Raw genomic sequence first — 13,182 nt, forward strand, 5'->3', positions numbered from 1 at the left:
AAGAGCTTAATACAGTGCTCTGCAAACAGTAGGAGCTCAATAAATACGATCGATTGATAATGAGCTAGGGAAGAGTAAAATACTTTCATCTGTAGCATCGACAAGGATGGGACAAAATCATCGCGGCCCTTCAAAAGTTATTCATCGTTCACACCGGGGGTTTTCAAATAATCCCAGGGGCTTTCTTCAGGTACACTCCCTAAATCAGAACTGATCCAAGGAATCTATGCAGAATAAGATCACTGAGTTTTAGCTTATAAAGGGGAAACTCATCTCCTATTTTACCACATTGGATTCTGAACCTTTCAGAGTCTGGGGGGAAAAAGACCTAGAGAGTTTTAAAACTGGAAAAAAAAACCTACAAAACTTGGTTCCACCACCTGCATGTCTTTAACTGAGAGCTAAGGGCAAACACGGGAAAGATTGCGAGCTTTGGGAAACTCCATTTCATCTCACAGAGATTTCTTTTAGAGCTCCATAAACTATTCTTTCCTCAATCTGCTCCCCAGCAAGAGGGTTGGAAAAGCCTTAAACTAAGAAGTAATCTGTACAGGAGGTTGAGTTCACAGTAGAAGATAAGGCAAAATTTATGAGTTAGATGTGTTTAGTCTTTTTTTTTTTTTAACTTGAAAGAGAAATGATATCAATCAGCTGTTTTGGGCTCATTCTCCTCTGCCTTCAAACACACCTACATCTCCTTTATCTAAAAAATACACCTTCTCTGGACCTCATTTTCCTGTTCTCTCTCATTCACTTAACCAATCAATCATTTATTGAGCACTTAGCTGGTGCAGACCACCCCTATCTAAACTTATTTTTTAGGTGAAAACAACTCTCCTAAGCTAAGGAGAAGGGAGAGGTTTATTTTTTTCCTGCTAGCTTTCTTATGGTTCTCTTCTTCCTTCTCTGGCTGCTCCTTCACAGACTCTTCCCGTGGCTCCTTCTCTGCCTCCCATTCTCAATCTGTGGGTGTCCTCCCACCCTCTACACTGGGCCTCCTACTCAGTTTGCATTTATTTCAACTGGAAGTTCATTTTCATTCATTCAATCATATTTATTGAGCGCGTACTGTGTGCAGAGCACTGTACTAAGCGTTTGGGTGAGTACAATGCAACCATAAACAGGCACATCCCGGGCCTCTCCTCTGCCGCAACTTCAATTACCATCTCTCCAATCTTTCCTTTCTAGCCCTGTCCTCTCTTCTCTGCCGACTCACTCTTCCTCATGCCTCATGCATGCGTGGCCTAGTGGATAGAGCAAGGGCCTGTGAGTCAGGAGGTCATGGGTTCTAATCCTGACCCCGCCACTTGTATGCTATGTGACCTTGGGCAGTTCACTCACCCTCTCTGTGCCTCAGTCCCCTCATCTGCAAAATGGGGATTAAGACTGTGAGCCTTATGTAGGACAGGGACTATGTCCCACCCAAATATCTTGTATCTAGTCCAGTGCTTAGAACAGTGCCTGGTACATAGTAAGCGCTTAACGAATGCCATAATTTTTATCATCATTATTTCATCTCTACCTGACTGCCTCACCGACACCTCAAGCTCAGCATATTCGTTTAGACTGTGAGCCCGTCGTTTAGTCTGTGAGCCCGTCCTTGGGCAGGGATTGTCTCTATCCGTTGCCAAATTGTACATTCCAAGTGCTTAGTACAGTGCTCTGCACATAGCTAAAGCTCAATAAACACTATTGAATGAAAGCTGAATCCTTATCCCCCTTCCCCAGTTTTTTTCCCCACATAACTTTCCTCAACCCAGTTGACAGCACCATCATCTTCCTCAACTCTCAAAGCTAAAACCTTGGCGTTATTCTTGCCGCCTCCTTTCATCTGAACTTCCAATGTACAGTCTTTTTTTCAAATTTCCTCAGTTATTTCACAGGCTGCACACTTCGCTCCTCAAATGCTAACCTTCTCACCGTACCCCGATCTCATCTATCTCGCTGCCGACCTATTGGCCTGGAATTCCTTCCCCCTTCATGTCTGACAGACGATGACTCTCTCCTCCTTAAAAGCCTTACTGAAGGCCCATCTCCTCCCAGAGGCCTTCCCTGACTAAGCCCTCTTTTCCTCTTCTCCCACTCCCTTCTGCTTCACCCTGACTGGCTTCCTTTTTTCTTTCCCCCTTCCCAGCCCCACAGTACCTAAGTACATATCTGTAATTTATTTATTTACATTAATGCCTGTCTCCCCCTCTTGACTAGAAGCTCGCTGTGGGCAGGGAATGGTTCTGTATTATATTATCCCAAGCACTCGATACAGTGCCGTGCACACACTAAGCACTCAAAAAATACGTTTGATTCCACAGCATTTCCAAATTCTGTTCCTTCTTTGCTACCCAAATGGCCACCATATTCTTGTCGAGATATGTCACTGTGGGCAGGGAATGTATATTCAGTTATACTCTCCCAAAAGCTTAATACAGCGCTCTGCCCACTGTAATCACACAAATACAGTTGATTGATTGATTAGATAGAACGTTGTACCCTTGAAATCTAGCTTAAGCAACATTACAGAGGACCGGGAGAATTTTTCTACTCACCAATCATGGCTGTTTCTAAGCTTCTTATTTAACCTTTTCCTGAAACTTTCCTCTGCTTCTTGTGATGGGTGTTCCATGAAACTTTGTTTTAATGTCAAAATTTGAATTTGTAATGTTGGATAAACTGAGATTTGTGGTTAATTTGTAAAATGCAGAGGAAAAAAGAGTACATTTTTACTTTTTTGGATAGATCTAAGTGAAAAATACACACAGTGGGTGTGATTCTGATAGCAGGGAAGAGGTGAGTAAGAGAGGCTTGTAATAGTAGCTTGTAATAACGGATAGAGAAGCAACATGGCCAAGTGGAAAGAGCACAGACCCGAGAGTCAGAGACCTGGATTCTAACTTCTGCTCTGACACTTCTTTGCTGTGTGACTTTGGGAGTCATTTAACTTCTCTGTGCCTGAGTTATCTCATCTCTGAAATGGTTATTAAGACTGTGAGCCCCATGTGGGACATGGACTGTGTCCAACCAGATCAGCTTGTGTCCGTCCCAGCGCTTCATACAGTTAGCACTGACATAGAGTAAGCACTTAACAAATGCCTAAAAAAGAAAAGGCCAAGGTGTGTAGCCTTATTCCAACTTCTGCAGCCGGTCATTTCCACTCACTGCGTGATTAGCATTTCAGATCCTCTCCGTCAAAATGATCCGCTTGTTCAGATATCTCCTGGGGAACATACACTTTATGTTCTCTCCAAACACTTCAATAACATTTGTAATTATAGAAATATGTTTCATTCCGTTGCGTGGTTTTTTTTTTTAACCATACTTAGCACACACAGAAAGATTAAGCCCTTTTCCTTGCATAAAACATTGCAGCTGTTTTACTTTGAGTTCCATTTCAAATATTGGATATAATAGGTTTAACACCGTGGCTTAAAATGGCAACGTGGTTGATAGAATACAATTACCTTGTTGTCTTGCATGAGTCAACAAATAGATTTCATTAAGGGGAATGAAGCTACATATAATAGAATACTGCTTCAAAAACCGGAGTATAGCCAGAATGCCTTATGTTTTCAAGCTTGGGAGGACATATTTAATAAACTCTGCTCCTTCCATGCTGAAATTTCCACTTGATGTCTCCGGTCTTTCTCGTAAAGCCTGTTCCTGAACGAAAATGCAGAGCAGTAATCACCGTTAACCTTATAGTAATGTAAGAGGATATCCTGGTGGAAAGGTCATCTTCTTTACGGGGGTGTCCTACTCGGGATTACTCCTATGGCTTCATTGGTGTCAGAGCTAAGAATCTTAGGTTTTCTTTGAAGGCCCAAACTGTCAGGCATGGAGTTTGGAATATCAGCCTGGAGTTCTGAGAATGTTTGTTTTCTCTCCTAGTTTCACCCCGACCCAGTGAATTTGATAATGTGCAAATCCTACCTAGAATCCTTCCCAGAGAAACACCATGGCCTACAGGAAAGAGCACAGGATGGGGAGTTAGAGGAGTACTGGGAGTAAGAGGATCTGGGTTCTAATCCCAGTTCCACCAAGCACCTGCTGTGTGACCTCGGGAAAGACTCAATTTCTCTGTGTCTCAGTTTCCTGATGTGTAAAATGGGGATTTAGACTGTGAATCTGATGTGGATCAGGGAAGGCATCCAATCCTGTTATCCTGTCCCTACCCCAGCGTTTAGTACATAGCCTGGCCCATAGTAAGTGCTTAACAAATACCATTAAAAAAAAAAAATTGACAGACCACAGCTCTCCCCATTATCAAAACACATCTAAGATTCTCCCTCCGACAAGCCTTCTGTGATTAATTTCTCAACATCCTAAGCCACGTAAACTCAGAGTGATCCGATGATTGCGAAGAGCTTGGTCTCTTTTATGCTCAGCTCTGTGAGATACCCTCGTGAATCCTTCTGTCACCCCCCAACTACCAAGTCACCGGCTTTTTTCTAATCGGTGGCCTATCTGTGGGTCATGAAGAAAGGTTTAAAATGGGGCATAGGGTGATCATGTAGGGTGATGAAATGAACTAGTGGACAGAGAAGCAGTGTGGCTTAGTGGCAAGAACCCGGGCTTGGGAGTCAGGGGTCGTGGGTTCTAATCCTGACTCAGCCACTTATCAGCTGTGTGACCTTGGACAAGTCACTTTGCTTCTCTGGGCCTCAGGTCGCTCATCTGTAAAATGGGGATGAAGCCTGTGAGTCCCACTTAGGACAACCTGATAACCTTGTAACTATCCCAGTGCTTCGAACAGTGCTTGGCACATAGTAAGCACTTAACAAATACCATGATTATTATTATGACGATTATTATTATTACACTATGAGAACCAGTGTGGCTTAGTGGGAAGAGCATAGGCGTGGGAGTCAGGGGTCGCGGGTTCTAATTCTGGCTCTTCCATTTCTCAGCTTTGTATCTTTGGGCAGGTCACTTAATTTCTCTGTGACCTCAGTTACCTCATCTGTAAAATGGGGATTAAGGCTGTGAGCCCCATGTGGGACAACCTGATGACCTACCCCAGCACGTAGTAGGCGTTTAACAAATACTATTATCATTATTATTATTATTATTATAGGGCTTGGGCTTGGCAATCAGAGGACCTGAATTCTAGTCTTAACTCTGCCCTTTCAGTCAGTAGCATTTAGTGAGCACTTACTGTGTGCAGAGCCCTGTATTAAGAACGTGGGAGAGTTGGTAGACACATTCCCTGTACCCAGTGAGCTTACAGGCTAGAGGAGTAGATAGATGTTTATATCAATAAATAATTTAGAATATATCATTTGGAGATATGTACATAAGTGCTGTGGGGCTGAGGGTGGGGTGAATAGCAAATGCCCAAAGGTCATAGATCCAAGTATGTAGATGACAAAGAAGGGAGAGGGAGCCGGGGAAAAGAAGGCTTAATCAGGGACGGCCTCTCTGAAAGTCTTAAAAAAGACTTTTTCGATGGGAAGAGTGAGAGGGGTCTGTCAAATTCAAACTAGCCCGTAAGCACACTGTGGGCAGGGAGCATGTTGGCTATTTCCATTGTATTATATTCTCCCAAGTGCTTAGAACTGTGCCCTGCACATAGCAAGCACTTGATAAATATCACTTATTAATTCCCGGCTCTGCCACTTGTCAACTGTGTGACTGTGGGCAAGTCACTTCACTTCTCTGTGCCTCAGTTCCCTCATCTGTAAAATGGGGACTAAGACTGTGAGCCCCACGTGGGACAACCCGATTCCCCTGTGCTACCCCAGCGCTTAGAACAGTGCTCGGCACATAGTAGGCACTTAACAAATACCAACATTATTATTATTATGATTAATAGAGGGGGATTCCAGACTGGGGGAGGATATGGCAAAGTGTGTGTCGGTGGCGAGATCAGGACACAGGGACTAAGCTGGCACTAGAGGAGGGAAGTGTGCGAGCTGGATTGTAGTAGGAGAGCGGTGAGGTGAGGCAGGAGGGGGTGAGCTGACTGATTGCTTTAAAATCTGTTGGTAAGGAGTTTCTGTGTTGTGCTTCTTTTTTGCGTGACCTTGGGCAAGTCGTTTAACCTCTCTGAGTCTCATTTTCTTCATCTGCAATCAGGGATAAAACACTGATTCTCCTTCCCTCCTAGAACGTGAACCAAGAGTGGGGCAGGGACCATATAATTCCCCCAGCACTTAGCACAGTGCTTAGCATGTAGAAAGAGCTTAGCGAATGCCACTGTTATTATTAAAGGGATGTTGTTTCCTGGATTCAGGAGTTTCTGCTTGTTCAGAGCATATTTGCCGGACTCTGAAGTCTCAAAAAAACAAATCGAAAGAAATTGTATCATGGTGCTTTTCAAGAGATGTCCTCTGAACATGTTTTGTGGTTTAAGGTCAAGAATTCTGTTCCTCTGAATTGAAAGAGTAAGCTTAACATGCAAGTGAAACATGCAATTGAAATAGCATGTCCTTATGCTTTGGAATGCCCAGGAAAACATAATAGAGTAGGAGCAAGGAATTCCTGAGTTTCAGCTGCAAGAAGTATCACAATCATGGCAGTTATTAAATGTTTATTACGTGCTAGGGCTAGAGTAGATATAAACTCATGAGATCAGACACGGTCTCTCTCCCACACGGGACTCACTACCTATCTCATCTGTCTTTTACAGATGAGGAAAGTGAGTTCCCCCCTCCCCCCCGAGAGGTTAAGTGACTTACCCAAGGTCTCACAGTAATAATAATAATGATGATGGTATTTGTTAAGCCCTTACTATGGGCCAAGCACTGTTCTAAGTGCTGGGATAGATACAAGGTGATCAGCTTGTCCCACATGAGGCTCACAGTCTTAATCCTCATTTTACAGATGAGGTAACTGAGGCCCAGAGAAGTGAAGTGACTTGCCCAAACTCACACAGCTAAGTGGCGGAGCTGAGATCAGGACCCATGACCTCTGACTCTCCAGCCCGTGCTCTTTCCATTAAGCCACACTGCATCCGCCAGTCAGGTAGTCGATCGTATTTATTAAGCACTTGCTATGTGCCAAGCACTGTACTAAGTGCTTGGGAAAGCGCGATATAACAATTTAACAGAAACGTCCCATGCCCATAATAAAATTCCAGTCTAAATGAGAAGCAGTATGACATAATGGATAGAGCACGGGCCTGGGATCAGAAGGTCAGGGGTTCTAATTCCGGCTCTGCCACTTGTCTGTTGGGTGACCTTGGGCAAGTCAGGTTATTTCTCTGTGCCTCATTAATGTCCTCTGCCAAATGGGGCTCGAGACTGTGAATCCCATGTGGGACAGGGGGACCGTGTCCAACCCAATTTGCCTGTATCCACCCCAGCGCTTAGTTCCGTGCCTGGCACATAGTAAGCGCTTAAGAAGTACCATAATTATCATTATTATTATTATTAAAGGGGGGCTTACGATCTAGACTCTACAATCTACAGTCTGTCATCATCGAGTCCAGTGTCCCGAGTTCCTTTCAGTAAATCACAATGTCTCCTATTCTTAGTTGTTTAGGTGGGTTGGGATAAGGTTTCCCAGATACATATGTGAAGGACAGCAGTCACGATGGGAGCGTCTGAGGGAAGGAAAGAGAAGAATCATCAGAATCCATCAATCAAGCCTGTATAGTGAGTGCTTACTCTGTGCAGAGTACTAAGGGCTTGAGAGAGTACAATACGACAGAGTTGGAAGACACGTTCCCTGCCCACCACGAAGGGAGGAAAGGGGGAGAGGGAGGCTAATGGGGAAGAGGGGGTGAAATGTATGAGACGACAGATGGGAAAGAAAAAACAAAGTCCTTGGAGTTGGGAAACATAGGGAGCCGCACATGCTAATCCGACGAGCGTGGGGTTGGGACTCGCAGCACCTGGGTTCTAATTCTAGCTCCGTCACTTCTCTGCTGCATGACTTTGGACGTGTCACTTAGCATCCCCTCCTTTAGACTGTAAGCTCTTCCTTTAGATTGTAAGCTCCTTGTGGGTGGGAACTGTGTCTACCAACTCTTTTGAACTCTCCCAAGCATTAATTACAGTCCTCTGCATACCGATAGTGCTCATAAATACCGCGGATTCATTGAATGAGTCACCGGGCTTTAGTTTCCTCATCTGTAAAATGGGGTTTAGATCGCCTCTCTGATTTAGACTGCAAGCCCCAGGTGGGCCAGGGACTGATATCTTGTAGCATTTAGCGCTTAGCACAGTGCCTGACACATAGTAAGTGCTCAAAAGAGACCACAGTTATTATCATGATCTGCCCCATGCCTCAATACAGTGACTAACTGGTCCACCCATCCTTCACTCAGCATTGACTGTGGACTTGAGGGTGAATGCGTTAAGCGCTTCGACATTCACCCCAGGCCCATGAAATTTATGTAAGTGTTCTTATGCTCTTTTATTCCCTTTATCACTAAACCCTATTTCTGAATGTCTGTCTCCTCCTGTAGACTAGTGGATGGGGTTCTAACAACTCTATCGAGGTGTACTCTCCCAAGTCCATTGTTCTGCACACAGCAAGTGCTCAACAAAAACCATTATTTGTTGACTGATCGATACGATATAAGCACTCGATCGGTGCCATTAAAAAATAGTAATGATGAGTTGACTGGTTGGCTCGGATATGAACACAGCCAAAATTCCCATTTATCCATATGCACTGAAACAACATGTTAAAATCTTTTTTTAAAAAAAAAATCACTATCATTTGGAGTTTTTAAATGTCATGGTATTAGCTTGTGTTGTTCAAAAATCGGGACAGTTTCATGAAAGCCAGTATAAATTCTTTTCCTCTTTTCATTGCTCCCATAAACCCCTCACCCAACTTCCTCCTACCCGGCAGAATTTTGGTCACTTGAAGTATGTACTAATTATACCATAAATATAAAGACCAATTTCATCAGCCCAAAGACAAGTGGAGTCCATAAATCCTCTCCATATTGATATTTTTTGCCCAACATTATTGCAGCCACAAAAGAAAAACCCATTTGACTTTGAGGCTACTGTTTTATACCCTTTAAAGGAGCAACACAAATTCTTTTTTGAGAGTTTTTGGACAATTGGCCTTTATATTGATGTAGATTCGGAATATTCACAGTTTATCATGGTTTGTAGCATCACGAATCTATCTCTATCTATATAAATGTATGTATTTATCATCTATATCATGAGTTATAGCATATTGTCTTAGACCTCTGATGTATTCAGCAAAGCTGCAAACATTTATATTGTTAGAAATGATAAACAAGTTGCATTTGGAATGATATGGTTCCTGGTTAACACATTTTTCAAATGTGAGGAGAAAATATATTCCAACATAATCCTTCTCTGCCTACTGTGGATATTTGTTAGAATGTCATTCTTCTCAAATGGATGCTTTGTTCCTCGGTCTATTAAGTGCCACATAAACGCTTCTTTCTTTTTGGCCTTATAATTCAATTCCAAGCCAAAAACTGGAGTCAAATATGTAAAAGAGCTCAATAGAGTGAAATCTTGGAGTTCATCTCACTGTAATTCCAATATCCTCATGGTTGAGTCATGGACATTAGGAAATTGTTCTAATTTTCTGTAGTGAGAGTCAGGTTTGCTCTATAGAAGAAAGGAATGAAAAAAAAAAATCTAATGAATATTCATGGTTTTACATTTTCATTTATTTTTAAATGCTGTAACAGGATTCTTGATGGCTTACAAGATTCAGGTAGCTCTCACAAATATGAACACATCTTATCCTTTATTAATTCAAACTACTGGCTCCAAGCACTTATTCTATGCATTTAAAGCCGCTTTAATGCCATCATCTTGGGTGATAAAATCTCCGTTAAATTGCAAGTTCCTTGAGTGCAGGGATCATGTTTTTTAGTAACTCCAGAGCAGTCAGCACAGTGTTTTGCACACAGTAGACTAGTATCTCTTTAAGGTCAAGATTCCTAATGGAAAGTGCATGAACCTGGGAATCAAAGGATCTGGGTTCGGATTCCCATTCCGCCACTTGTCTGCTGTGTGAACTTGAGCAAGTCACTTCATTTCTCTGGGCCTCAGTTTCCTCATCTTGAAGCCAATGGTTCTAATCCCAGCTCTGCCACTTGTGTGTTGTGTGATCTTGGGCAAGTCACTTAACTTCTCTGTGCCTTAATTACCTCATTTGTAAAAGGAGGATTAAGACTGTGAGCCTATCGTGGGACAAGCTGATTACCTTGTATCCACCCCAGTGCTTAGAACAGTGCTTGACACGTAGTTAGCACTTAATCAATATTATAATTATTATTATTATTATTATTATTATTATGCGGTGGTGGACGAGCAATAACTGAAGGGTCTTGAGGAATGGAGAAACATGGACTGAACAGTTTTGTACAAAAATGATCCGGGCAGCAGAGTGAAGATTGGACAGGAGTGGGCAGAGACAGGAGTCAGGGAGGTCAGCAAAGAGGCTTAATCAAGTAATCAAGATGGAATAGGATAAATACTTGGAGTAATGTGATAGAAGTTTGGATTGAGAGGAAAGGGTGGATTTTAAAGATACCGTGAAGGTAACAGGATTTAGTGATGGACCGAATATGTGGGTTGAATGAGAGAAATGAGTCAAGAATAATGATAAGGTTAGAGGCTTGTGAGACAGGGAGGATATGGGGCTGTCTACACTGATGGGAAAGTCAAGGGCAGGATGGGCTTTCGGTGAAAAAACGAGCATACCTGTTTGGACCTGTTAAGTGTGAGGTGTCGACGGACATCCAAGTCGAGATGTCCTGAAAGCAGGCAGAGATACGTGACCGAAGAGCATGAGAAAGATCAGAGCTGGAAATGTAGAATTGGGAAGCATCCACGGAGAGATAGTAGTTGAAGTCATGGGAGTAAATAAGTTCTCCTAAGGAGAGGGGGTAAATGAAAAAAACAGAAGGAGACCCAGAACTGAGCCTTGAGTCATTTCCACAAAGGTACAAAGGTAGGTACAACCCTTGCTCTATATAAATCTTACAGTCAACTGCCTGCAGAACATTGTATTAAGACCTTCTGACAGTACGATAGTTAGTGGGCAGGATCCCTGCCCTTGGTGCGGATTGAAATCTAATGGGGAAGATTATTATAATAAATTACAGGTGGGCAAAGAGTCTGAATCTATATAAAAGCTACAGTTGGGGGAGAGAGAGGCACTGGAGATGATCACTCAAGTATTCAAGTGAAGCAATAAGGGGAAATAGGATGGGCAGGGAGAGATTAGTCAAGGAAGGCTGTCTGGAGGAGATGTGATTTTTGAAATATTTTGGAAAAGCTCTAGATTGTGAACTCGTTATGGGAAGGGAACATGTCTGCTAATTCTGTTGTTTTCTCCCACGTGCTTAGGAGCGCTCTGGATGTAGGAAGTGCTCAAGAAAGGCCACTGTTTGATTGAAATAGAAAGAGCAGCAATCTCCCAGATATGGGCGGGTTGAAAGCGATGTCAAGTACTTAGTGCAGTGCTCTGCACATGGTAAATGCTCAAAATTATCACCGAAGGATTAATGTACAAGGGCGGTTTTCTTATTAACTTGCTGAGGGCCTCTGTCCCAACCTTCACGGACCTCTCCGCAGCCTCTGACGCCGTGGACCTCTCCTCTCTCCTTAATACATTCTCCGATCTTGGCTTCATCAAAATGGCGTTCAATTTGTCCTCCGTCTTCCTTCAGGACATCACGGGCAGTGGAAAATATATCTGCCCGAAAGGTGTCACATACTTATCCATCACTGAATCAATGATATCAGTGTTAATCTTCCCCACAGGACTGTGAGCAGGAAGCACGTCTACCAACTCTGCTATCTAGCACGCTTCCAAGCACTTAGTACAGAGCTCTGCACAAGGTAAATGCTCTCAAATACCATCGATTGATTGACACGTCAGGAAAAAAGAGGAAGAAGTTGTTCTCCTATGAGAATTCTATCGATTCAGTGTTTGTACGTCAAAGGATGGTCAAGTCCTAAGAAAAACAAATGTTCAGAAGTGTTTATTAAGGGCTTAACCTTTGCATAATACTGTACTAAGCACTTGGGAGAGTATGATAGAGTAAGTAGTCACAATCCTTGACCTCAAGCAGCTTAAAATCTAGTAATAGTCAATTATATAGAACAAGATGTAGAATCTTGTTCCCGAAGGGTCAAAGCTGGATCAATTTGGGGGTTAGATGATTCACCTCATTGATTCACTTGTATTCCCACATCCGATTCTGAATAGATCGAGCACTTCTCGTTTGTAAATCGTCTTGAGTGCTAGGGGGAGTATACAAGAAGCACAAACAACAGCTCCTGCTTTCTAAGGGCTTACAATTGAACTGGAGAGAGAAGCAGCATGGCTTAGTGGATAGAGCATGGGCCTGGGCATAAGAAAGACCTGGGTTCTAATCCCGGCTCTTTCTCACGTCTACTGTGTGATCTTAAGCAATTTACTTAATTTCTCTGTACCTCATCTATAAATGGAGATTCGATTCTATTCTCTCCTACTTAGACTGGGAGCCCAGTGTGGACAGGGCTGAGTCCAACCTGAATATCTTGTGTCTATCTCAGTGTATAGGACAGTTCTCACCGTGCCGCATGTGCTTATCAAGTACCATAATTATTATTATGAATATAAGATGGACAGCAGATTGGAGTTTTGACTGAAGTAATAATAATAACAATGATAAGTGTTAAGTGTTTACTCGTGCCAGTCACTGAAATAAGCACTGGGGTGGAAAGAAATCTGGTTGGACACAGTCCCTGTCCCGCATAGGGCTCACAGTCTTATTCCCCATTTTACAGATGAGGTAACAGAGGCACAGAGAAGTGAAGAGACGTGCCTAAGGTCACACAGCAGACAGGTGGTGGAGCTGGGATTATAACCCATGACCTTCTGACTTCCAGGCCCCTGCTACACCATGATGCTTCCCTGCGGCATGAAGACTGGGGGACCGTTGAGGAGGGAGAGAGTATCTACGCATTATAAAGCAAGAGCTCGGACCAGAGAGGCAAATTTATAATAATGATTATGGTATTTGTTAAGCGCTTCACTATGAGCCAGATACTGTACTAAGTGCTGAATAATTGCAGCATTTGTTAATTATTATGGTTATTAATCATAACAATAATAATGATGATCGAGGTACTTGTTAAATGCTTACTATGTGTCAGACACTGCAGTAAGGACTAGGGCGTATTTAAGCAAATCGGGTTGGACAAATCCCTGTGCCACGTGGGGCTCACAGTCTCAATCCCCATTTTA

General features: G+C 42.9%; 1 protein-coding gene across 2 annotated transcripts in view; it reads left to right on the plus strand.

Annotated features, from left to right (window-relative positions):
• The window catches only part of LRRTM4 (leucine rich repeat transmembrane neuronal 4), a 685,760-nt gene that overhangs the window by 78,107 nt on the left and 594,471 nt on the right, over nucleotides 1-13,182 (plus strand). The gene's annotated exons all lie outside the window — the stretch shown is intronic.

The sequence above is a fragment of the Ornithorhynchus anatinus genome, chromosome 5, assembly GCF_004115215.2.
Source record: "Ornithorhynchus anatinus isolate Pmale09 chromosome 5, mOrnAna1.pri.v4, whole genome shotgun sequence".
NCBI classification, from domain to species: Eukaryota; Metazoa; Chordata; class Mammalia; order Monotremata; family Ornithorhynchidae; genus Ornithorhynchus; species Ornithorhynchus anatinus.